A 26,738-nucleotide genomic window follows, 5' to 3' on the forward strand; every position below is an offset into this window, starting at 1 on the left:
GCAGTAAGTTCAGGGAAAAAATGGAGAGCAAAGGAACTTATAAAAGAATTTAGCATGTTCAGAGAAACTTAATGAAGTTTAAAAATCTCTGGAAACAGAACTGGAATGTCCTTTCATTGAAGTCATTAAATATCACCCTATATTAAACCCTGTTTTTTTTTAAATAAAGAAGGCTTAACATACTCATGGCTATGAAATACACTTGGAACGGACACATAATTTAAGTGGAAAAATCATCCCAGAGTTTTGTGATCAAATATTTTCTTACATGGTAAGAATCCAATGACCTTAAAGTGAGAGTAAACCCATTCACAGCAGTGAATTCCCTCTAACAGATACAATTTTCAACCTTATAAAAGAGTACCTCGGTTTCATACAGTCCCACCTGCCACACCCATTCTTTGGAACTCATGGAGAAAGGAGTAAGAGAGCAAAGATACATACATGCTGGATGGAATCTGTGGTCACTTAGCTATTTTGGAATCGCTACCCAGGACCTGGAATAGCCACAGAAAGACCTTGAGTAAGAAAAAGGAAGGGGCAATATTAACACAATTCCCATCAGCTAAAGGAGGCGGACTTCTAGTTCTGCAAGACAGCAGAGTAGGCTACCACGCAGAGCCACCCACTAATAACATTTAGAAATGAGGGATAAGACACTACAGCTTTTAAAAATCTGTGGCTGTGCTCAAGTAAAGAACATCTATGGCATGCCCATGGCAGAAGCTGGCAGAGAGCTGAGGGCCACTGAGGGAGTTACATGAGGGAACGCTCGCCGTTAGGAGGAGTCATCCAATCCAGTTACCTAGAATTTGACCCTTGGTGAGTTGCTAACTCACTTACTAAAAACTGGGACTACTAAACTGTCCAGTAGTTCAGAGAGACCATAAGGAAGTTGTCTCAGCCATGATTCTAGCTGGAAAAATAGAAGACGAAACCAGTAAATAATTCTCCCACGAGAGCTCAGCATCCCAGGCCTGGGCATCTGGAGTTTGTTTTCTACTACATTCATGGCGTGGGAAATCTTTGAGCTGAAAAGGTAATGTAAAGTTGGTCTTAGGCTGATAGTGGCTCTGGGTTATTCAAATGAAGCAAAGCAAAAACACACTGGAGGGATTCCTTAACTACTCGGTGTTCCCAGATTCTTAAATAAAAAGAGAGTTTGTGTTATAATTCCAAATTATAAAATGCACAAGGAAATTACTCTTGTGAATGAAAATCAACAGAAATAGCAAACATAAAAACCACAGCTCAGAATATAAAATAATTGAAAAATAACCTGAAAAGGAATACAACGTGCATATTTAAGACAATTAAAGGTATTAGAGGTACAGAAACAATAAGGTGAAAAAAGAATTAATCAACGGAGGCTAACCCTGGGTCATGTACATGACCCAGTACATGAATGAAAGATACTAGAAATCAGAAATTTTAAAGAGACGTTAAAAAACACAGAGTATGGATTGAGAAAATCCAACATGCATCTAGTAAGAATTTCAGAAAGGCAAAATATAATGGGAAAGTAATGATATTCAAAATGATAATAGTTGAGAATTATCCAGATTTCATTTTTAAAACCATGAATTTTTAGATTGAAGAAGCACAATAAGTCTAAGCAAGATAAATAAAAACAGATTCACACTTGGGTTAGTTGCAGTGAAGTTATATGAAATCTAAAGAAATCAAAATATCCAGGAAGAAAAACTAGATTACTTAAAATAGGACAATAACCCAAATAGCAACAGAATTTCTAATAGCAGCATTAAAGGATAGAAAATACTGGAATAATATCTTCAAAGTACTGAGGGAAAATAACTAGCAACTTAGAATTCTATTATCAACTAAACCATAACTAAAAACTGAGAGTAAAATAAAGACATTTTCATAAAAAGCTATTACAGTTTGCCACTAACAGAAAATATTGTTTTTTAATGCTCACAGTTAGGCAGACAATATAGTTGTCAAGTCTATAGGTAAATCTAAACAGGCATTGACTCAAACTATCAAAAAGAGAAATAATGAATAGTTTAAAGGATTTTTTTAAATAAAATACTAGAAAGCTATTACAAACTGAATAAATGATGAGATTGGAATAAAAGTACTTGAAGTTTCTTGTCCTGGGTCAGGTCACAGATACATGTTTAAAACCTAACGGCTATAACTAAAACAAATAGGAGCAGAATCTGTGATTTCCAAACAAAGGATGAAGAATAATTTGATAAAGCTGTGTTCTGCGTATGTGGAGTTCATTTTACCTATACTGGTCTCAATTCTTATCTTCATGAATGGAATATTTCATATAAATAAGCACACAAAAACTTCATAATCAAGCCAGTACAAGGCAAGAAGTTAAAGAGAATTAGTATTTTTAAAAAGCTGATCAAGCACAATAAATGTAAAGAGGTTGTCTTATTAATTAAAAAGTGGAAACTCTTATAATAGGAAAAGTTTTAGCTATATGCTGTTTATAAGGAGCATATCTAAAATAGAAAAGTGAATGATAAAGGATAGAAAGATATACCAGGCAAATATTAACCAAAAAAAAAAAAAGCCACTAGTGAAAAAATAGTATCAGATGAAAGAATAATTAAGACAAAAGACGTGATTAAGAATAAGAAGGACATTACATATTCATTAAAGAAAAAAATTATCAGAAAGATGTAATAATCACATATGTACCTAATGTGAACATATATCTGAAAGAGCCAGTCTGTCAACATGGATCCCAAGTGGCTAACCAGTCCTAAATTTAAAATAGAGCCAAGTGACCATTGGCTGACTACAGTTCACACACCTACACTGAGTTCTGCCAAAACCAAGACCTCTGTTCCATCTTGATACTTCCAGAGCTCACCTGAACCAACCAATGTTGATGCAAGCTCAGTTGTATCAACAAACAGGGCTCGACTGTATCAACCAATCAGAGCTCAGCTCTGTTAACCAGTCAGAACTAAGCAAGTTTGTATCTTTCATTTGCATAAACAGATCTTATTAGGAACCTGGACAGGAGCTTTCACGTGAAACCCAAAGCCTCCCTTTGTTCTCTGGAATGCACCTTCATTTTACACTGAGGGCTGTGTCTCCCCAGTTTGTAAACTGTTCACTGCAATAGTCTCTTTCACACTCTTTTTCAGAGAACTTTTGTTCACACTAACAGTTTAGCTTCAAAATCTATAGAAAACTGATACAAAAGGAAAAGAAATTTAGATAGCAACATAGTGGAGATTTTAAGATTCCTTTCACAGATTTGATAGAGCCATAGTTGATAGATTAAGCAGAAATCAGTAGTTACATAGACAAAAATTAGTAATTATATAGACAATTGAGACAACATAATTAACAAGCTTGAACAAAGAGACATATATAGAACTCTGAGAATTAAAGAATACACATATTCTCAAGCATAAATAAACTTTTAAAAATAATTGTGAGGTGCAATTGTCATGCACCTGTAGTCCTAGCTACTTGGAAAGCTGAAGCAGGAGGATTGCTTGAGCCCAGGAGTTAAAGGGCTGTAGTGTGCTATTCTTTTGCCTGTGAATAGTGACTACACTCCAGCCTGGGAAACATAGTGAGATCCTGTCTCTAAAAACTTTTTTAATTAAAAAATTACAAATTAATAAATTGACCATATAGTATGCTACCAACCACGTCCTAACAAACGCCAAAGAATTAACATTCTATAGACCACATCACAATAAAATTAAAAGCCAGAAGCAACAACAACACCACATTTAATATATTTGGAAATTTTAACAGACACTTCTAAACAACAGAAGAGTAAAGAAGAAATAAGATTTTAGAACAAAATCATAATACGAACACTAAATACCAAATCTGGGAGTCGACCAGTGATGTGTTGGTAAACGTATTCCAATAGGTTCCCCAAGCTGGTGTGTATATTTGGATGGAAAGGGGGATGGGAAAGAACTATTATAATTGTAGCTTTTCTCAATATCCATAGTGTAAATATCCCACATAGTCTATTTCAAGCTGCCAACATGAAGTGTGAAGTTGGGAAGGATACACACAATAGATTCCCACAAGCCAATAGGAGCTACGGTTGGCTCCAGCACACCACTGCAAATAATTAAAATATATCTTTAAATGCATATATTAAACAAAGAAGGAAAGTTGAAAATGACAATACTCAGTATCTAAATCAAAGGTTAAAAAAAGAATAGCAGAGTAAACCCTAAGGAATTAGAAGAAAGGAAGTAATAAAAATAAGAGCAAAAATTGATAACATTAAGCCAAAGACTCAGTCATGAAGAGTAACAAAAGAAAAATGGTTCTTTTAGAAGACAAATTCGATGGACCAATATCTGCTCACTTGAACAAAAGAAGAGTAATGCAAATAAAAATAAATAATATTCTTAATAGAAAGGACAAGACATAATAGGAATGTAGTAGAAAATTAACGGATAAATATTATAAACAATTTAATGCCAATAAATTTTAAAGGTTACATTATAAAGGTAATTTCCTGGAAAAATACAACACAACTGGCTCAAAAAGAAATATAAAATGTGAACATACATATTACCATCAAAGAAACTAATCCAGGCCACCTCCCCCCTGCTGCTGTCCTTTCTAAATACACACACAAAAACAATCTCCAAGCCTGGTTGGTTTTACAGGTAACTTCTGCCTTCAAGAAATGGATCATTTTAATATCGTAAAATTGTTTCAGAAGAATAGAAAAAGGAAGAAAGCTATCGAGCTCATTTTATGAGGCCATTAACTCTTAAAAAAAATGAAAAAGAAAATCTGCAGGCTAATTTCATACATGAACAAAGTGACAAACATACAAATATTTTATTTTATTTATTTTTAATTTTATCCTTTTACGTGCAGGAGTACATGTGCAGATTTGTTTCATGGGTATATTGTGTGGTGCTGAGGCTTGGGTACAATTGAGCCCATCACCCAGGTGGTGAGCATAGTACTCAACAGGTAGTTTTTCAGGCCTTGCCCTCCTCCTTTCTTCTCCCCTCTTATAGTACCATTGTATATTGTTTCCATTTTTATATCCATAAATAACATATTTTTAAAATCTAGCTATATAATTTCTTAAACTATTACTAATTAATATTTATCCAAGAATGTACAACTGCTTTGGAAGATCTATCAATATAAATCATTGCTTTACCAGGTTAAAGGAGAAAAACTGGTTTCTTTAATAAATGCAGAAAATGTATTTAATGGAATTTAACAAACATTCTTCATGAAACCAAAATATCCCCCCAAATAAACAAATTATTTTAAACAAACTAGGAATAGATGGGAACTTCCTCAACTTAAAAAAGGATTCTTTCAAAAACCTATTGCAGGCGAGCTGTGATGGCTCACACCTGTAATCCCAGCACTTTAAGGGGGCCAAGGCGGGAGGATTACTTGAAGATAGGAGTTTGAGACCAGCCTGGACAACATAAAGAGAGACACCTCATCTCTTAAAAAAAATTAAATAAATAAATAAAAATAAATATTTAAAAAACTATTACAAATATCAAATTATGTCAAAAACATAAGAATACCCCTCATTCTACTTTCAATGTTATCCTGTGGGTTCTAGTCTTCATAACACAAAAATAAAAGAAAAAGTTGAAATATTGAAGTGTTTATAGCAGCCTTATTCATAATAGCTCAAAACCTCTAAACAACCCAAATGTCTATCAACAAGTGAATCAGTAAACACACTGAGTTATTCCACACCATGGAATACTATTCAGTCATAAAAGAAAGAATGGGTCTACCTGGGCGGCTGAGGCAGGAGAATTGCGTGAACCCGGGAGGCAGAGGTTGCAGTGAGCCAAGACCGCACCACTGCACTCCAGCCTGGGCAACAGAACGAAACTCCATCTCAAAAAAAAAAGAAAAAGAAAAAGAAAGAATGGGTTACTAATATAGGCAACAACATAAATGAATCTTAAAAGGGCCTTATGGCATGCAAAATCAACTGGTCTCAAAATAATATATACTTTATTATTCTATTTATATAAGGTGCAAGGACAGGAAAAACCAGTTGGTTGGTAACAGAAAAAAGTATTGTTGGTTGCTCAGAGTTGGGAGATGGGAATGGACAGCAAGGAAGCACACGGTGACTGAAGTATTCTATATTTTGATTGAGGATGTTAATTACAGAAGGGTATATAATTATTAAAGCTAACTAAAATAAATAATTAACATCTGTGTATTTTATTGTATGGTAATTATATTCAGTCTTTAAAAAGCACAATAGATACAAAAAGCAAAAGATTAAGGAAAAGCAGAAACATAATAGATTATATATGTGTATACACAGAATATGCAAGAGAATTAATGATTAAATACTAATACTAATAAATTTCAGTAGGCTTGCTAGAAATCAATATACAAAAATCAAGTTATTTTTAAAATGTATTTTTAAAGGACATTATTAACCACAGCATGAAAAACTTTAAGATACCCATAAATTAATCTAACAAATGATATGTAAGATTGTTATTGAGAAAGCGACAAAACTTTATTGAAGGAAGAAAGAATTTACTATATTCATGGATGGGTGGGCTCAGTACTTTAAAGATGACAATTTTGGGCCAGGCACGGTGGCTCACGCCTGTAATCCCAGCACTTTGGGAGGCCGAGGCGGGCAGATCCTGAGGTCAGGAGATCGAGACCATCCTGGCTAACATGGTGAAACCCTGTCTCTACTAAAAATACAAAAAAAATTAGCTGGGCCAGGTGGTGGGCGCCTGTAGTCCCAGCCTACTCGGGAGGCTGAGGCAGGAGAATGGCATGAATCCGGGAGGCCGAGTTTGCGGTGAGTCAAGATTGTACCACTGCACTCCAGCCTGGGCGACAGAGCGAGACTCCATCAAAAAAAAAAAAAAAGACAACTTTTCCCAAATTTACCTATAAATTCAATACAATTTCAATAAAAATTTCAGTAGGGTTTTTCAAAGAACTTGACAAGATGATTCTCAAATGCATATGAAAGAATAAAAATTCAAGAATAGGCTAGACAATTGCAAAGAAGAAGGAGGAGAAGGAGGCAGAGAAGGAGGAAAAGAAAAAAAGCGGGGTGGTTATCCTTTTGAATATTGGTACTACATTATCATGTAAAACTACACTAAACAATGTGATATTGCCACAGGGAATAGAGAGCGTAGGAATAAAACCACTTAGATATGTAAATGTGGAATATGACAGAGATAACATCACAAATCACTGGGCAAAGAATGAGAGTCTTTATTAAATGATGCTGAGACATCACCATATAGAAAAAGATAGATCCAACTATTTATATGAAAGAGGGTAAAATTGGGTACTATTTCATAGCATACTCAAAGTTGCCTAAATGTGAAAAGCTAAATTTAAAAAGAATATATAGATGAATATCTTGATGATATGTGAGTACTGCCATATTACTTATAATGCTAAAAGCGTAAACCATATTGAGAAAAGAAAGTATTGAGAATGTAACTACATTAAACTAAATGCTTCCATGTATCAAGATGACAACAAAAAGAAGGTCAATAGCTACCATGGGAAGGTGTTTACAACCTATATAACCCACTTTATTCAGCAGAATGTCATAGAATTCGTTTAAAATCAGACAAAATGAAAATCCAAGAAAAAAATAAGCATAAATAGATAATAAGCATATGAAAAGATGCTCTTACCGCTCTAGCAATCAAAGAAGAGTCCAAATGAGAATAATGAAATACCACCTCACACCAGTCAGATTGGCAAAAATCAGTGAACTCAATGATATGAAGAATTGATGGAGTTAGTGGGAAATGGAAAACCTTATACAGTGCTGGCAGGACTGCAAATTGGTACAATAACTTTGAAGAGAAATTTTGGAATAACTGAAAAAAAAAAAAGTTAATATGAGTAACCTACCAAGCAGAAATTTGGCTTCTAGATGTTTACCAGAGAGTAAATGCACAAGGATGTACATTCAAGACTATTCATTGCAACATTGTTCATAATAGCAAAATAACTGGAAAAAGACCCCACAAATGTTATAAGATTATATACTTTTTAAAAAGAAGACAAATCCTATGTATAGCTTTTTATGGTTGCATACATGTTTAGAGAAAGTATATAATAATACACAGCAATATCCATATAGCAATGGGATACGGCAAAGGGCTCCAGGGCCAGATTGCCTGTGTTGGAATCCTGGCACACCAGCTGTGTGGCCTTGGACAAGCTGCGTAACCAATTTTTTTCTCAATCTCTCATCTATAAAATGAGGGATAATAATAGTATCTATGTCATATGTCTGCGGTGGGCATTTAAGGAGTTAATGTATGTAAAGTGCTTAGAATACTGCCTGGCATATAGTAAATTTGCAGTTTTTATTACCATCATTATCATCACCATTGTTGCTGTCATCAATATCATCATCAAGACAATGGTTACCTCTGGGAAGTAAGGGGGAAGGATAGAGAGAAATCTACAGCTTTATGTATAAGTAAATATGCCTACATATTAACATACATTAAATTTGAGTTTAATATGAATACATTGTTGGATGTATTTTAGTATATGGCTGTTGATGTCATATAACTGGGATTTTGCTGTGTGTTTCAGATAGTTCATATATTAAAAGTTTTTTATGTAAAAACATGAATATTCTGTGAAATATTATGGAAAAATGTTTAAACTCTATTATGGATTGAGTGACTATAAGACGAAGTGACTATAAGATGAAGACTATAAGATGAAGGTATTCTAGGAACATGTTTTTGGACAAATACTTGACAGCTAGCTAGCAACAACCATGTTACAACTGCAAGTTACAAATTAATATTTGAAAAAAGAAAAACCAGAGAAGTTAAAATTATTTCTTTTTAGGCACATTTGAGATCCAAAGTAGCAGGAAAAAGGAGAGAAATGCAGTTTCTAGGGAGGACTTAAACACAGAGGACCTGGAGATGCCACAGAAATACCGTTAGTTGATATAAGTATTAGAAAAATATATTCCCTGAGAAAACTATTACAATATCCTGTAGAACATTTATTCATTTTAAAATGAATATTTATTGTTCTTGAGTTATGTATGCATTTATGTTTTCTGTTTGTCTTTTTGCCTGAGGCAGACTTCAGCTATATTTTAAAGAGAAACATAAAGAAAACTTTTATATTCTTTATGTGCATACACCATAATAAAGGCTTTTGTGGCTGTATTCCTAGAAAGACGATTCTCTGTCCTGGTGCTTTCAGTGGCAAGTGAAAATAGCCATCGATACCTTGCTTAAACAATAGAGGTTCATTGTTTGCAAACCTAAGGAGTCTGGGAGGAAGCCGTCCTAGGGTTGGTTCAGCTGCTCAACAACACCCACAAGACTCAGGCTTTTTCTGACTGCTTGTTTTGCCCTCCTGTGTGTTGGGATGTTTTGCCCAAGGTCATGAGATAGCTGCAGCAACACTAAGCATCATGTCTTCCCACAGCCAAGTTGAAAGGCAGAAACAAATGGGGTAGCAGAACCCTTGTTTACCTCCTGTTTTATCAGGCAGAAAAATCTTTCCCAGATGCCCCTCAAGAGAACTTCTCTTCCACCACCTTGGTGACCAGAACTGAGTCACACGGACATCCCTAAATGGTTCACTGACAAATGGAATTGGGATTGTCATGACTGTGCGAGGCTCATCACGAATTTGTCTCCTAGGACTGGAATCATACCCTTCTGGCCTATTGTCACCTGTATCTGAACTAAACCAGGGTTGTATTATCAAGGAGAAAGAGCCACAAAGAGGAACACGGGTGAGTCTTACCAAATGGAGAAGGCAAAGGCGGAAAACAGAGAAAACACAGAATCATGTATTACCTACTCAGTTTTCTCTGATGAGATATTTCACTTGTGGCAGACACTATTGACTGTTGGGAATTACCCACCTCTTTCTTGACAGGAGTACCAGATTTGTTTATATATTGGGCGGCCAAGTGTTTTCCAAAGGACTCACCTAGTGGCGAATCTTAATTGCTCTGTACCCATTGCAGTAAGTCCATCCCTGTTGCTAGCGACTGCTTCAGGAATGAGAAACGGAATGTGAAGAGAAATCTTCGGTGGAGCCTCTAGAAAGGGGCAGGAGAGAGGAGACCCTCTCCCTGGTCATGGAGCATTGTGGTGTAAGGGTGTCTTTACTGTCACTGCTGCTGCCATAGTGCAAGCCTGAAGGGTGCAGGGCTTTAGCCACCATAGTGAAAATGGGTCCTGGGTGATATTGTTGAGCTCTAGATTAATTAGCCGTTTAACCACTCGACTCCCAAACTTCTTGGAATGTGAAATAATCATTTCTCTTCTTTGCTTAGGCCATTTTTGTTTGATTTTTCTGTTGCTTGCAGTCAAATCATCCTGATACCATACTCACACTGAAATGTATAAAGCAAGTAATTTAGTGAGAGATTTTAAAAATCTAGATAGACAAGGAGATAACAGAAACACATCTGGCTGCTTTAAACTGGTGGAATCCACATGTTCAGAATAATCAAGTCCCACAATATTTAAAGAAAACCTTTTATTAAAGGTGTCCTATGTATAGGACTTTTCTGAGCCCCACGATGAGGCAGAGACTGAGAGGGCACAGGGATACAAAAAAGTACAAAATGCATGATCCTTAAATACAAGAAGTTTATAATACAGTTGAGGAGAACATTGACAGTAAAAATCCTAAATGACATATCAGCTTTAAGGTAATCCCATTATTTTCAAGGATGGCACCTATTATCAACCAAATAATAAATTGTACTATCATATCATAATGTATCAAATGTTAGAATCCCTCACCACACAAAAATCACTGGGTCCTAAAGTATATAAGACAAATCTTTAAATTCATTAGATCGGTCCTTCTTTTGACATAGCTGCTGACGCCTGTAATCCCACCACTTTGGGAGGCCGAGACGGGCGGATCACGAGGTCAGGAGATCGAGACCATCCTGGCTAACATGGTGAAACCCCATCTCTACTAAAAATACAAAAAATTAGCCGGGCGTGGTGGAGGGCACCTGTAGTCCCAGCTACTTGGGAGGCTGAGGCAGGAGAATGGCGTGAACCCAGGAGGTGGAGCTTGCAGTGAGCCGAGATCGTGCCACTGCACTCCAGCCTGGGCAACAGAGTGAGACTCCGTCTCAAAAAAAAAAAAAAAAGAAAAGAAATAGCTGCTGACATCTGAATAGATTTACTTCACCCCTAAGCAAACTGAAAATTCATAAAGACATATGTCCAATTTTTCACTGAGGCATTTTACCATTTATGAACAATCATAGACTCATTCATTTAGTAGAGTCTAAATTAATGAGACTTCACTGTATTTGCATTTGAGTATGGTGATTCCCAATTTGATGGTTTATCTTTAAATTTGTGGATGAAAATAAAACTAAAAGAGATGGCAGAGAGCAGGTTGACCTGCTCACACTTGATGTATACATTTTGGTATTTGTGGAGAAAGTGCCCAAGGCAAGAAAGACTCTTAAGTAGTGATGGGTGCATTCTGCCTTCCTGGGAACCGTGAAGGAGATGAAGAGTGCTAAGCCTTGGCGGGAAGGCAGCAACCCAGAGATGAAATACTTGGGTTCTGAATGTGTCTACCAGAGCATATATTTATTAAAATTCCATTCTAGACCATAAAGCAGATGCATCAATAAATAAAGCAGTAGCTCTCACTAGCTAAGTCAGGTTTGTTTCGTATTTTGTTGTAGTGACTTCTAAATAAACTTTGGTTGTAGTGTGATTTAGCAGCCCTGGCTTTATTTTTATTTTAAAATATTTAATTGCCAAAATATTATATATATTCAAGGTGTACAATGTGATGATTTGGTAAGCATATACATTGTGTGCTGACTACCACAAATTAGTTAACACATCCATTACCACCCATAGTTACGTGTGTGTGTATGAGAGAAAGAGAGAGAGATGAGGTCGCTTAAAATCTGCTCACTTATCAATCTTCATGTAAACAACACAGTATTAACTATAATCACCATGCTGTATATTAGATCCCCAGAGCTTACTTGTCTGATAACTGAAAGTTTGTACTCTTTGAGCATCTCCCCATTTCTCCCACTCTCCAGCATCAAGGGACGAGAGGGTGTTTCAATTTCTAAAACATTCTCTTCATTAGAACGATTACTGTCTGTATTAGTCCATTCTTGCATTGCTATATAGAAATACATGAGACTGGACCGGGGGCGGTGGCTCACACCTGTAATCCCAGCACTTTGGGAGACCAAGGCGGACGGATCATGAGATCAAGAGATCGAGATCATCCTGGCCAACATGGTGAAACCCCGTCTCTACTAAAAATACAAAAATTAGCTGGGCGTGGTGGCAGGCACCTGTAGTCCCAGCTACTCGGGAGGCTGAAGCAGGAGAATCGCTTGAACTCGGGAGGCGGAGGTTGCAGTGAGCCGAGATGGCGCCATTGCACGCTAGCAAAAAAAAAAAAAAAAAAAAGGAGGAAAGGAAAAAAAGAAATACCTGAGACTGGGTAATTTATAAAGAAAAGAGGTTTTGCTGGCTCACAGTTCTTCAAGCTGTAGAGGAAGCACAGCAGTTTCTGCTTCTGGGGAGGGGGCGCTCAGGAAGTGTCCAATCATGGCAGAAGGCAAAGTGGGAGTCAGGCACTTCACAGGGCTGAAGAAGGAGGAAGAGAGAGAGTGGGAAGATGCCACACACTTTTAAACAACCAGATCTCAGGATAACTCACTCACTCACTGTCAATGAGAACTGTACTGAGGCGCTGGTGCTAAACCATTCATGAGAAACTGCCCCCATGATCCAACCACCTCCCATCGGGCCCCACCTCCAAGGCTGAGGTTACAAATGAACATGAGATTTGGGTGGGGACACGGATCCAAACCGTGTCACTGTAAGGGGTATCTGCCCTCCACTTCTCATGGAATCCTGCGATCTTGGAGGGGAGCATTACTCCATTGATTGTTAAATGAGCCTGTTTTAGTGTCAAGGTCATTAAAGACAGGAAATGAAGCTGTCCCATATTGGAGGTGACTGAAGAGGTGTGATAACTTAGTGCAATATGGTGTATCCTGGGTTGAATCCTAGAGTAGAAAAAGGACATTAATGGAAATACTGAGAAACCCCAAATAAATTCTGCAGTTCAATTCATAGTATTACACCATGTTAATTTCTTAGTTTGGATTAACGTATCATGGCTACCTAAGATGCAACCATAGGATGCAGAGCATACAAAAACACTCTGAATATCTTTACAGTACATGTTTATTTTTTCTAGGCACTTAAATTTACCACATCAGCCTAAATTAAACTTTTTAAAAGTAAAACACTTTTAATAAATTATCTTCTGTGTGACAGAAGATACAATGTGTTTTTCTGCAGAGAAACTGATGATGTTTGCAGAGTGATTATTGGGTATAGAACCCACTTTGAAGAAATTCAGGCAGGTTGCTTGACTTTATTTCAAGGTAAATGATCACTATATAGGCTATGTGGACATAGCTCATTTTCTCAGGTGAGATTTATGGAAGTGAGAAAAAGGTTAAAGTATACACTGGCAAGTCTGCTACTCATTACCCACTTGTCAGTTTGTTTACCAGCTGTGTTCTGAGAAAGAACTAGAGTTCTAGGAAGTTAAGAGGCAGGCCAAGGAGGTTATTGGGAAGTGACAGTGTGGACCTTGGGTTTCCAGCCTTGTGTGCATAACAGCTATCCTTCAACCTATACTTTGGAGATATTTTCTGCATAAGATTTCATTTGGTTAAAATGTTGCATTGCATGGATTTGTCCATGGGGGTGTTCAGAGGTTCTCTTTTGTATTTTTAAACTATGCGTATGGAAAATGTCAAATATCAACAAAAAATAGAGAAAATAGTTCAGTGAATCCTCATGTACTACTGATCAACCAGCTTCAATAATGATCAACTCATGTCCATTCTTGTTTCATCTATACCATAATCACTCCCCCAGCAACAGCTCTCATGTGATTATTTTGCAGTAAATCCCAGACATTACATCATTTTATCTGTAAATATTTCTTTATGTATCTTTAAGTGATATCATTTTTGTAAAAAACATAACCACAATATCCTTATCATACCTTAAAAAATGAAAAATAGTGCCTCATCAAATTTAAATTTCCGTAGTTACTCATAAGTGTTTTTTTATAGTTTGTTTAAACAAGATCCATGCCTTGCTTTTGGTTTTTATGTCTCCTAATTGTCATATAATCTAAAGGTCCTGCCTTTTGTGATGGTTTGTTCATTCTGCAGAGCTTTCCAGTTTCTGGGTTTTGCTGATTAGGTCCTTGTGGTATCATTTAACACATTCTTCTGTCTCTAGGCTTTTCTTCTGCTGACTGTTCTGTAAACATTCTTTTCCATGCTGGTCTCTGTTCTGGCACCAGTGGTGACCTCATTCACTGCCACGGCTTCATTCCAGCCCACTTGAGATATGCACACCCAATTGCTGGGTAGAAACCACCATTTAAGTAGCCCATAGTCACCTCCAATTTCAAAAAGTCTGTCTAAAACAGAGGGCACTGTTTTCTCTCCCTTCATCTACCAAGACTTCATCCCTCCAGTGTTCCTTCTCCTCAGTGAATGGAACCACATTCTGCACCAAGGTCCATGCCAGGAACATGGGCTCCATCTATGACTCCTTTCTCTTCTGCACCCCCTACATCCAATCCATTCCAGTCCCTGTTAATTCTCCCAGAACCATCTAACCCGTCCACTTCTCCCCATGTCCAAGGCCAGCAATCTTGTTGATGCCACTAGTATCTCTAATCCTGGATTGTTTTAGCATCATCCTAACTAGTTTTCCTGTCACAATTCCTGCGTTATTTTAAATTATCTTTTCATTCTGCACGTAGAATGGTCTCTTGAAAATAAGCCTGATCAGTCCGGGTATGGTGGCCCATATCTGTAATCCCAGCACTTTGGGAGGGCGAGGCAAGTGGATCACCTGAGGTCAGGAGTTCGAGACAAGTCTGGCCAACATGGTGAAACCCCTTGTCTACTAAAAATACAAAAATTAGCCAGGCATGGTGGTAGGCACCAGTAGTCCAGCTACTCGGGAGGCTGAGGCAGGAGAGTCGCTTGAACCCAGGAGGTGGAGGTTGCAGTGAGCTGAGATTGTGCCATTGCACTTCAGCCTGGGCAACAAAGTGAGACTCCATCTCAAAAAAAAAAAAAAAAGAAAGAAAAGAAAAGAAAGAAAATAAATCTGATCATGTTGCTCTCCTATTTAGAACCCTCAATGAATGGCTCTCTATTGCTCTGAGAATAAAAGCTAAATTGTTAAACACAGAAAGCCCTTTAGGATCTGAACCCTGCTTACTTTTCCAAATTCATTTCTCCCTTCCTTTCCCCCTACTTTCTATCCTGCACCCCAGTCATCAGAGACTTTTCCTGTATGTCCAGATGTGCCTCCAAGCTCTCATGCCTTTCTCCATTGCCCTCATTCCTTTCCCCACTCACTTGCTTAAACCCTACTTGTGTGTGGACTTCTTCCGTTATGTGCCTTCGGATCCCCTCAGTGTAACCACCCAAGGACTGTTTTAGTTATTCCTCCAGGATGTTCTCACACACCCGGATTTAGCCCTAATCATAGCACTGCTTGTATCTCACTGCTTGTATGTGTATGTAGCAGTGCTTACTATGTGCTAGGCTTTGGTTAGGACCCGAGTATATGCAAAGAACACAACGTGCTTCCAACTCTTAAGGAGATTACTGTATAGCATTTAATTAATGAATTCGCTGAATTGATAAGGAAATGTGATGGTTGATTTTATGTGTCAACTTCACTGGGTTAGGGATACCTAGATAACTAGTAAAAATATTATTCCTGGGTGTGTCTGTGAGGTTGTTTCTAGAAGACATTAGCATTTGAATCCTTGGACTGAGTAAAAATCATCCTCACCAATGTGGGTGGGCATCATTCAATTCATTAAGGGCCTGGATAGAATAACACAGTGGAGGAGTAATGCATTTGCTTTCTCTTCTAGAGCTGGGACGTCTATCTTCTCCTGCCTGTGGACATCAGAGCTCCACGTTCTTGCAACTTTGAACTCTGGAACTTACAGTGCCCCCCACCTCCTTCTCAGGCTTTTGACCTCAGACTGAAAATTACAGAATTGGCTTCCCTGGTTCTCTGGCCTTTGAACTCAAGACTAATTTACATAATTGGCTTTCCTGATTCTCCAACTTGCAGATGATGTATCATGGGACTTCTTGGCTTCCATAATCTTATGAACCAATTTCCCTAATAAATCTCTTCTTATATATCTCTCTACATATATATCTTATTGGTTCTGTTTCTCTGGAGAAACCAGACTAATACAAGGAATAAATGAATGATTCAATCAACCAACCAATGAGTAAAAATGCTGATGTAAATGCAACCTAGGTCTGAATAGATCAAAGGTAAACAAGATAATTCTGATTTTCAAAAACTTTTATCAAGCCAGGCACGGTGGCTCACGCCTGTAATCCCAGCACTTTGGGAGGCCGAAGCGGGCTGATCACCTGAGGTCAGGAGTTCGAGACCAGCCCAGCCAACATGGTGAAACCCTCTACTAAAAATATAAAAATTAGCCACGCGTGGTAGTGCATGCCTGTAATCCCAGCTGCTCGGAAGGCTGAGGCAGGAGAATCACTTGAACCTGGGAGGCAGAGGTTGCAGTGAGCCGAGATTACACCATTGCACTCCACCCTGGGGGACAAGAGTGAACCTCTGTCTTAAAACAAACAAATAAACAAATAAACAAACCAAAAAACTTTTATCGGCAGAAGTCCTTTTGTCTTTTAATAGAAATTACTCAGATTCATTCAGTAACAAATCCATTCATTATTCACTTAATTTTGCTTGACAGGACTTCCTTAAATGTGGCAAAACAAATTTATATTCAAAGCATTTCCCACATAAAAATGATGAAGTTATAATATAGCACACAAAACTCTGTGATAAAGCTATTGGTTAACAGGCTTCTCATATTTAATAACTCCTTTGTAAATACAGGAGATAAAGATTTTTGAAGACATTCTGGAAACAATTTCAGTAAAAAGTTAGATACAATATTACATATTTTTCTTTCAAAATACCAAAGTGTATAATAGTCCACCTTCTTTGTAAGATGTATTACTAAGATGAAGCTTCCATGACTATTTATAACATATATCTCTGTATCAAAGAAAACCTGCTATGACTCTTTTTGAAACTATTAGTTGGTACATATTTAAAAAAATTTATGCCAGGCATGATGGCTCAAACCTGTAATCACAGCACTTTGGGAGGCCAGGGTGGGCAGGTCTCTTTTTTTTTTTTTTTTTTGAGATGGAGTTTTGCTCTTGTTGCCCAGGCAGGAGTGCAATGGCACAATCTCGGCTCACTGCAACCTCTGCCTCCTGGGTTGAAGTGATCCTCCTGCCTCAGCCTCCCTAGCTGGGATTACAGGCATGTGCCACCATGCCTGGCTAATTTTGTATTTTTAGTAGAGTCAGGATTTCTCCATGTTGGTCAGGCTGGTCTCGAACTCCTCACCTCAGATGATCTGACCGCCTCAGCCTCCCAACGTGCTGGGATTACAGACATGAACCACCGCACCCAGCTGGGCAGATTTCTTCAGCCCTGGAGTTCGAGACCAGGTTGGGCAACATGGCAAAACTACAACTCTACAAAATATTCCCTAATAAATCTCTTCTTATATATATATCTCTGTCTTTATATATCCTATTGGTTCTGTTTCTCTGGAGAACCCAGACTAATACAAGGAGTAAATGAATAAATGAACAAATAAATGAATCAATCAATGTAAATTCAACCTAGGTTTGAATAGACTAGGTTGCATTTAACCAGGCATGGTGGCACACACCTGTCATCCCAGCTACTTGGGAGGCTGAGATGGGAGGATCAGTTGAGCGTGAGAGGTCAAGGTTGCAGTGAGCTATGATCATGCCATTGCACTCCAGCCTGGGTGACACTGCAAGATCCTGTCTCAAAAAAAAAAAGAAAATTTAGTTCCTAAAGCAAGTCCATACTGCTAATATTTATACTGTTCTCCTTTAACAGATGGACTTGGGTCCTCTTTTGATTTGTCAATAATGCAACAAAGAAATTCTGGTTGCCTTTGTTGACACCCCTAAAGTAAGAGTCTTCCCACCAGCCCCTACCACGACCCCTCCCCGGCATTGTGGCCTCTCTGTAGCTCAATGTAATATAAGGGAGAGACCAGCATGGTCTGCAGACCTCAGAAAACAACATTACATCATCATGATAAAACAAAGTGAGATGATGGTGTGATTTTTCAAACTCAGTTCCAAGGAATAAACATCAAAGAATTATGCAGGTTATTAAGTCCCATCAAGAAAAAGCATCCTTTACCAGCTCCCTCCGAGCTCATCCCCCTTTCCTTACCTAAAATGCATGTTCCATAAAATTACTATCGGGAGAACTAAGAGAAGAAAACTGCAAACTCTCCATTAAGCCCCAGTTTCTGATGGCGTATCCATAAGCAATTCCATTAAGGATGTCAGAGGCCCTCAATGTGTACTGGAGAGTCAGCACTTGAAAACCAACATCTAAGCAAGGTTCTTCCAGATTCTCAGCTTGAGCAATAAAAAGAATAGCTATAAGCAGCTGAGCAAAGTCTAGCATCATTGGGAAAAACCTACACAGCAAATAAGAAAAGGTAAAGCAAGCTTGTTCTCATTAATTAGTCATAGCCAAATAAAGAGTAGAGAATTCTAAAATATGAGTTGGGTTGAAATCTTAATTCAATGATTCTCATTGTACCTAAGGTAATAAATTTACCTTGGAGTACAGCTTAATCCACATCCTATTAATTATGATATGTAATTTTGAAATTGCCCTTACTTTTTAATCCTTGCCCTGGGTTATTTAGGAAAATTTTGAATTGCCAAGTAGGCTTAATTTTTATGTTTGTACACTTGTGTCAAAACTTTCAAGTTTTCTTGCATTTTTCACTGGCATAGTTTCTTAGTTTAGGATTTTATTGAAATTTTTGTAACTTCTAATATGAATATGTGTAAGTGTTTTATTATATGTAGTCTCTTTCAAGAATTAGTTTATATTGCTTCTTGACCATGGTAATGATGATTATTTAAATCTTACATATTTTTTCCTGCTTACAAGATCCATCACCATTTCTTTTATGCAGTGTTTTTATATTAGTGAATTCTTAGCTATATTCCTAGTGAACAGGAAGTTTTCAGATAATTTTTTTTTCAGAATTGACATATATGGGCGTATTTTCTGAGTCCCAAAGTGTATCTAGGAATGTCTCTGTTACATTTGCACATAGAACAATACTGACTTAATATAAAATACTTGGGTCATATTCTTTCCAGCAGAATTATATTGAAATTGTTTCCTTTTTCAGGCATTTATTTTTGTGGTGAAAAAAAGTATTTTTTTCTTTATTTTCAAATTCAGTTATTTTTATTGTTTTTCTGATGTTAATTTTTCTTTTATTTAAATATCTAAGTCCTTCTCCTGTTAAAAGAAAATTATGTTTTAAGTTCTTTCATTATTGCTTCTCTTTGCCCTCTTGGTTTTTCCACCTGGAAATACTTTTTTATGTGTGTATGAGGTCTCCTGATTTTCTCTTCAGGCAATCCCTTTTTCATATATATGTATGTCTGTGTGTGTGTGTGTGTGTGTGTGTATGTATTTAAACTAATAGACTTTTCTTTTCATTTTTAGCCATTTTAGACTTACAGGAAAAAAAGGAGTGAGAAAGGCAGAGAGTTCTCCTATGTCCCGCTTTTCCTCCTTTCAATTTTCCCTAATATTAACATCTGGTGTTAGTATGGCACATTTGTTACAATCAATAAACCAATATCAATACATTAATATTATCAACTAAAGTTTATAGTTTACCTTAGGGTTCACTCTGTGTTATATTTTCTATGAGTCTTAAATGTATAAGAACATATCCATCATTACAGTAACCTACAGAATAAGAGTTACAATGTCTTAAAAATTCTCTGTGCTCTATTTCTTCATTCCTCTCTTCTACCTCAAACCCCAAGCAACCACTGATCTTCTTACTGTCTCCATAATTTTACTTTTTCTAGAATGTCATATACTTGGTATCAGGTTGGTGACTTTGTAAGGTTCACTTCTTTCACTTAGCAATATGGATTTATTTCCTCTATGTCATTTCATAGCTTGATTAATTATGTCTTTTTATTGCTCAATGGTATTCCATTTTATGGATATATCACAGTTTGTTTATCCGTTCATCTATTTAAGGACATCTTGGTTGCTCCCATATAACAGCAATTGTGGATAAAGTCGCTATAAACATTTGTGTACAGGTTTTTTTGTGGACCTAAGTTTTTAACACATTTGGGTAAATATTAAGGAGCATGATTGCTGGATCATATGGTAAAAAGTATGTTTAGTTTTGTTGGAAACTGTCAAATTTTCTTCCAAAGTGATTGTACCATTTTGGCTTTCCCACCAGCAAAGAATGAGAGTTCCTGTTGCTCCACATTCTCACCAGCATTTGGTGTTGTCAGTGTTTTGGATTTGGTCATTCTAATAGATGTGTAGTGGTGTTGCATTGTTGTTTTAATTTGCAATTCCACAGTGACATATAGTGCGGATCTTTTTATATGCTCATTTGCCATCTGTATATTTTCTTAGGTGAGGTGTTTGTTCAAATCTTTTGTCCAATTTTTAAATTGGATTGTTTTCTGATTGTTGAGTTTGAAGAGTTCTTTATATATATTCAATATCAGACTTTGTCTGATTTGTGTTTTGCAAAGATTTTCTCCTGTTGTGTGGCTTATCTTTCCATCCTTTTAACTGTCTTTTGCAGGGAAGAAGCTTTTAATTTTAATGAGGTCTAACTTATCTTTTGTTTTCTTTTATGAATCATGTTTCTGGTGTTGTATCTAAAAAGTCATTCTGAAACTTAAGGTCACCTGCATTTTCTCCTGTGTTTTATTCTCAGAGTTTTATAGTTTTGTATTCTACACTTAAGTCTATGATCCCTTTTGAGTCAATTTTTGTGAAAAGTGTAAGATCTGTGTCTAGATTCACTTTTTTGCATGTGGATGTCCAGTTGTTCTAGCACCATTTCTTATATTTTCAGAATAATTTTCTCCAGTTATCCTGTCTCTGAGATCTGAAAGCACTTGCTGAACTTTTCCTCCCAGTCACTGACTTGACTTTCTATATTCTCTAGTCCTGTGTTCCCTGATTCTATTGACATTTTATTGATAGTTTCTAATTCACTATTAGCTTTTTACCTGATTGTTTCCTTAGCTCAGATTGTTTTGATGAATAAGCAATGACCTCTCCAGTATGTTTCGAAAATATGAACCAAAGGGTTTTGAATTTAAACATTTATACATAAATTAAATGGACATTAATTCTGGTGAAAGAATCTGTTTACCTCTGTTGTTCTGCCACACATATTAATAGTAAAATATATGATATTTAATGTTCAAAGGTATTCCAGTTTGGAGAAGAAATTATATAATCAATCTCTATGAAATGATAAAACAATTATTTTTCTGTGTGGTTCAGCTGGGCCTTGTTCTTATATGTGACCCTACAGAGTTTTTATAGATAAAAGAAATTGATAATTATTCTTTGTTGTCTTACTCTGTGCCCTACACACACAGCTCAATTCATTACAAACATGCTGTTTATTTAACCCTCACAACAACTCTACAAGTGAGAATTATCATTATCCCCATTTCACTGATGCAAAAACTGATACCCAGAGTTTGAGAATGAGGTTAGGGGAGAGTTCGGTGCTTTTCCTCTTTCATTACTATGTATGAGCCTGGAGGTAGGAAATCGTTGTTTCTTTCTCTCTGCTTCTTTGTTTTATTGGGTGGGTGGGGTGGGGGCGGGGGGTCAAAGGGAAAGGCCTTTGGCCCAGGCCGGCATCTAACTCCCCATCTGTGGAATATCTCGGGTGGCAGTCAGATAGATAATGAGTGAGAGCAGAGGCAGATTCCCTTTTTTAAGAGACTGAGGGCCAGGCGCAGTGGTTCATGCCTATAATCCCAGCACTTTGGGAGGCCAAGGCAGGTGGATTGCTTGAGCCCTGGAGTTTGAGACTAGCCTGGGCACATGGTGAAACCCTGTCTCTACAAAAAAATTTAAAAAAAAAATAGGCAGGCATGATGGCACACACCTGTGGTCTCAGTTACCTGGGAGGCTGAGGTGGGAGGATCACTTAGCCTGGGAGGTCAAGTCTGTAGTGAGCCATGATTGTGCCACTGCACTCTAGCCTGGGGAACAGAGAGAGACCTCTCTCGCTCTCTCTCTCTCACACACACACACACACACACACACACACACACACACAAAAGAGGCTGAGGGTGACTCCTTCTATAGACAGAGTAGCCAGGCTAGAGACCAACCAGCCTAGTGAAGCTCCCTACAAAGCCTACTCATTGGCTGAAATCCTGACTTTGAGAGCTGCCGACGTTTTTAGGACTATGACATGGTGCAGGAAAAATGCAAAGCCCAAAACCTCGACCAAGCTGAAGAGATGGAACACACTGGACACACTGATCTCCCGGACTTGTTAAACACTCAATAGACTGAAAGACTGGATACAATGGCCACACCCCAGATACACGAACGTAACCAGAGATTGACCCAGCCCATGCATATTTTAGACCCAGTGATGAGCAAAATTAAGCCCTGAACACACGGGATCTCCCAAACACACAACAGACCTGACGCAGGATCTACTTCGTGTACTCAGAGCAGTGTTGACACACCACCATCCCAGACCCACTAGCCATCTAGTTCATGTCAACAACCTGAGACCCACAGACTGCTTCCCAGCACCATAAGAGATCTTGCCCACTGGAGCTAGAGTGAGGAAGATTGGGAAGGAGGCCAATCTGAGATTACCTCGAGTCCCCAGCACAGTACCTTCGTCCTTTTTCCAGCCATATAAAACCCTGCTACTAAAAGTGTGGTCCACGGACCGGGAGACTTGATATCACCCAGAAGTTTGTTAGAAATGCAAAAACTTAGCCCCACCTCTGACCTAATGAGTTAAAATCTGCGTTTAATACATCCCCCAAGGACTCATACGCACTTTAAAGAATGAGCAACACTAATACAAATTCTTAAATATGCTACCGGAAGTTTGAGCTGGGCATGATTTTTATAGGATCATGCAGGATTGTAGCCAAGGAACAGGCAAGCATCCATTTTCTGTGTAAAAACACGCTTGTTAACACATAAATGTCCTTATGAACAGGTACTATAACAAGTAGGGAGTGATAATTTATAGGTAGTGGTTTGAAAGCTTTGTTTTCTTAATCTTTCAAAATACAAAATATTATATTATATATAAAAGATTAGGATATCTACATGCTCCTTTGAACCTAATCCAGTGCCAACCAGAATTTATAAAAAGCCATATATGCTGCTGAGTTAGTTACAGGGATAAACGTTTGGCAGAATCTGCCTAGTCTCCCTCAAAATCTGGTATAATCACAGCCAGATACTCACTCCTTTCTCACTGGAGCTAACTGTAATTCCTGAGAAGATCAAGATTGTTAATTATGTTTACAATAAAATATATGAAAAACAAATGAAATATGCTACAATTTTATAAACAATTCCTAGAAGCTGCTAGAATGGCTTAGGTTTCCAGGTGTGTCTCATTTCTCGCAGCTACCCATCTCCATGAGGACACTTCCATGCCAATTGCTTAATCTGGTCCCCTCATTTTGAACTATTGACTGCGTGAGTGCCGATTTGTCTTGTTTGCTCCTCCTATCACAGGGAGGATCTGTGTTTGTCTGGCATTGAAAGTTGAGATGGGTTCTGCCGAGATTGTTTGCATTCCCTTTCAAACTGTTCAGACCCAGATGAAGGGAAAAGGGAAGAGTTTATATTTGTGTCCTTTTTCTTTGCCTGATTAGAATTCCAACTGCCTCTAAGGCCTAGGATGTGAGCAGTGATCTCCCCTTCCCCCTACAACACACACACATTAAGGCAACAGCCAGGTGACTCTGGGCTGTTGGTCTCAGAGAAGTGATGTATTAGCAAAAAAGAAAGAAAAAAGGAATCTCTTTCTAGGTATTGGGCTTCTAATGCCTATATTCCCCAAACATAGATTTTGGAGAAAATGTTCTTCCTTGTGATTAGAGAAGTAATGAGATTTTAGGTGAGGGATGGCAATTCCCACCCGCAAAGCTCCAACTCTCAACTTTCCTGCAACAACCGCCACCAGCAAGAAAAGGAGGCCATTCTCTTGGCACAAGGTCCTTCTCCTCACCAACCAGCCTGCATAGCCATATGCATCCACAGGGGGCATTATTTTCCGCTGGGACCATCCAGATCTGGTGTCCCTTTCTTCCTTCCTTCCTTCCTTTCTTTCTCTCTCTCTTTCTTTTCTTTCCTTTTTCTTTCTTTCTTTTTTTTTTTCCTGCTTTTGAGACGGAGTCTTGCTCTGTCACCAGGCTGGAATGCAGTGATGTGATCTCGGCTCACTGCAGCTTTTGCCTCCCGGGTTCAAGCGATTCTCCTGCCTCAGCCTCCTGAGTAGCTGGGATTACAGGCCCGCACCACCATGCCCAGCTAATTTCTGTATTTTTAGTAGAGACAGGGTTTCACCATGTTGGCCAGGATGGTCTCGATCTCTTGACCTCGTGATCCGCCCCCCTTGGCCTCCCAAAGTGCTAGGATTACAGGCATGAGCCACCACGCCCAGCCTTGGTATTTTTTTCTAATTGCCACAAAGACACCTTATGTGTTTGTGGAGACCTATGCAGGATTCCTAAGAAAGGGCTCTGTTTCTTGACCTCAGTTTAGGCCAAGAGAAGTAAGGAGAGGAGGCAGATTTATATGACATGATCTGCATTCCCCACACAGATTCCTGGGAAGCCATGAAGATCCTTCAGAAGCAACTCCATGGGGCACTTCTAGGCAAAAGGGGCCTCCACCTCGTGCAGTTTCCTGTGCCCAAGAAGGGAGCAGGAGTAGCAGAGAAACCACTGCATCTGAGGGGCCTTACAGAAGGACAGAGGGACAACTCAGCAGGGACCTTTAGGGTCATGGAGGAAACATGAAGAGAATAGCTGGTGGGGGGTGGTCGGGGGAAAGAGAATCATAACCCACATCCAAATAATCGACACATATTGCCCCCTGACCTAACTTCCATTCCACTCTCTTGACAAATGCACATCTTCCTATTATATAAGTGCACCCAGACTGACAGGGACAGAGACCAACGGAAACGGAAGTGGACTTGGAGTTGACTAAGTTTGTTTCCTCCAACATGGTATAGACTAGAAGCTTGGAACAGAATATAAGCTGTCGCAGGGGGAAATAAGACACTTTTCTTGCTTCCTTGCATTTCTAACCTGAGAATCATACCTATTAACACTTCCTTCTTCTGCCCCGGTTGTACCACTGTTTATTTTTGAGAAAGAGATTTCTAATACCACTTAACATCACACTGTTAATCAGCACTATGTTCTTTTTTTTCCTTTGCTTAACTTGGCAAATGATGCGTTCATTTGAAAAAGGGTTATTTTTTTTTGGTTTATTTCTTGTTTATTTCTTTATTTTTAGTGGCGTGATTCTCACAATCAGCCTTCAAGGAGTTCATAAGCAAATTCAAATTTTTCCAATAATAATGGAGATACCACTAAGGCTTACATTTTGAGCAGATAAAGTTTTCTAATAGGACAAATATTCTATAACTCCTTGGTAAAACAATAATCAATATTTAGTGCTGATTATTTTTTCAGTGTTTAAAATATCTTAAGTTATCTAAACTCGATGTGTTTGCTTTCCCACTTTTAAGGAACACATTATTTTGGGGTCCAAATGAGAAGATAAGGTGAAATTGTATGAAAAAATGTTTAGAACAAAATAAGACATCTTGACCCACCCTTTTGAAAAGCAGCAGCCCAGTGAATAAATACAGGCATGGTAAATAAAGATCTCTAGTTATCTTCTCTATGAAGCAATGGCCAGGAGAGATGAATGAAAAAAAAAATTGAGGCAGTAATTTTCCTATTTTACTCCCTTTCTAGACTCTGTTTGGCTCACCAGTATTGACACCAAAATTTCCCTAGTTATTACTTGAAGAGGATGGTGATGAAGACATGCTGGGACATGTTATAAAGTTTATTTCCTAATTAAGATATACTTTTGGCTGGGCGCGGTGGCTCATGCCTGTAATCCTAGCACTTTAGGAGGCCGAGGTGGGAGGATCACTTGATGTCAGGAGTTCAAGACCAGCCTGGCCAACAAGGTGAAACTCTGTCTCTACTAAAAATACAAAAAATTAGCCGGGCATGGTGGTGGGCGCCTGTAATCCCAGCTATTCAGGAGGCTGAGACAGAAGAATCACTGCAACCCAGGAGGCGGAGGTTGCAGTAAGCGGAGATAGCGACATTGCACTGCAGCCTGGGTGACAGAGCAAGACTGTTTTTTCCTAATATAGATTTACATAGAAAGCTTTCAGACCATGATGCTGATCTGACACTCATGAAAAAGGGAGGGAAAGAAGCAGGATTTAGCAGGCAGAGCCTCTGATTTTGATGCTGGGCTGTCAAAGTTTAGGCTAGTCTGATCGGGAGCTTCAGACCAAAGATGATCCTTTAGAGGAGCCTCACATTGGGCAGAAATGGCCAGGCCCTAGGATTCGTGTCATGCTCAGTCACTGACTGATGCCTTTCTTCAAAGAGCATGGCCTCAGCTCAAAAGCTGAATTGGATCCAAAGGTGCGGGAGCTGGAGGCTA

At 38.2% G+C, this 26,738-nt stretch overlaps 1 long non-coding RNA gene across 2 annotated transcripts in view; it reads right to left on the reverse strand.

The window, feature by feature from the left end:
* Positions 1-26,738, reverse strand: part of LOC129016867 (uncharacterized) — a 55,429-nt gene that overhangs the window by 9,835 nt on the left and 18,856 nt on the right. The window contains exons 2-7 of one of the 2 annotated variants that reach the window (XR_010124572.1): positions 17,845-17,962; positions 12,474-12,629; positions 9,958-10,366; positions 7,665-7,853; positions 5,757-5,862; positions 445-497 (exon numbers count right to left, since the gene is read on the reverse strand). This is a non-coding gene — a long non-coding RNA (uncharacterized LOC129016867). The remainder of the gene's footprint in view (positions 1-444; positions 498-5,756; positions 5,863-7,664; positions 7,854-9,957; positions 10,367-12,473; positions 12,630-17,844; positions 17,963-26,738) is intronic. The other variant, XR_008494969.2, reaches the window with a different exon arrangement.

Source organism: Pongo pygmaeus, chromosome 19 (assembly GCF_028885625.2).
Source record: "Pongo pygmaeus isolate AG05252 chromosome 19, NHGRI_mPonPyg2-v2.0_pri, whole genome shotgun sequence".
In the NCBI taxonomy this organism is placed as follows: Eukaryota; Metazoa; Chordata; class Mammalia; order Primates; family Hominidae; genus Pongo; species Pongo pygmaeus.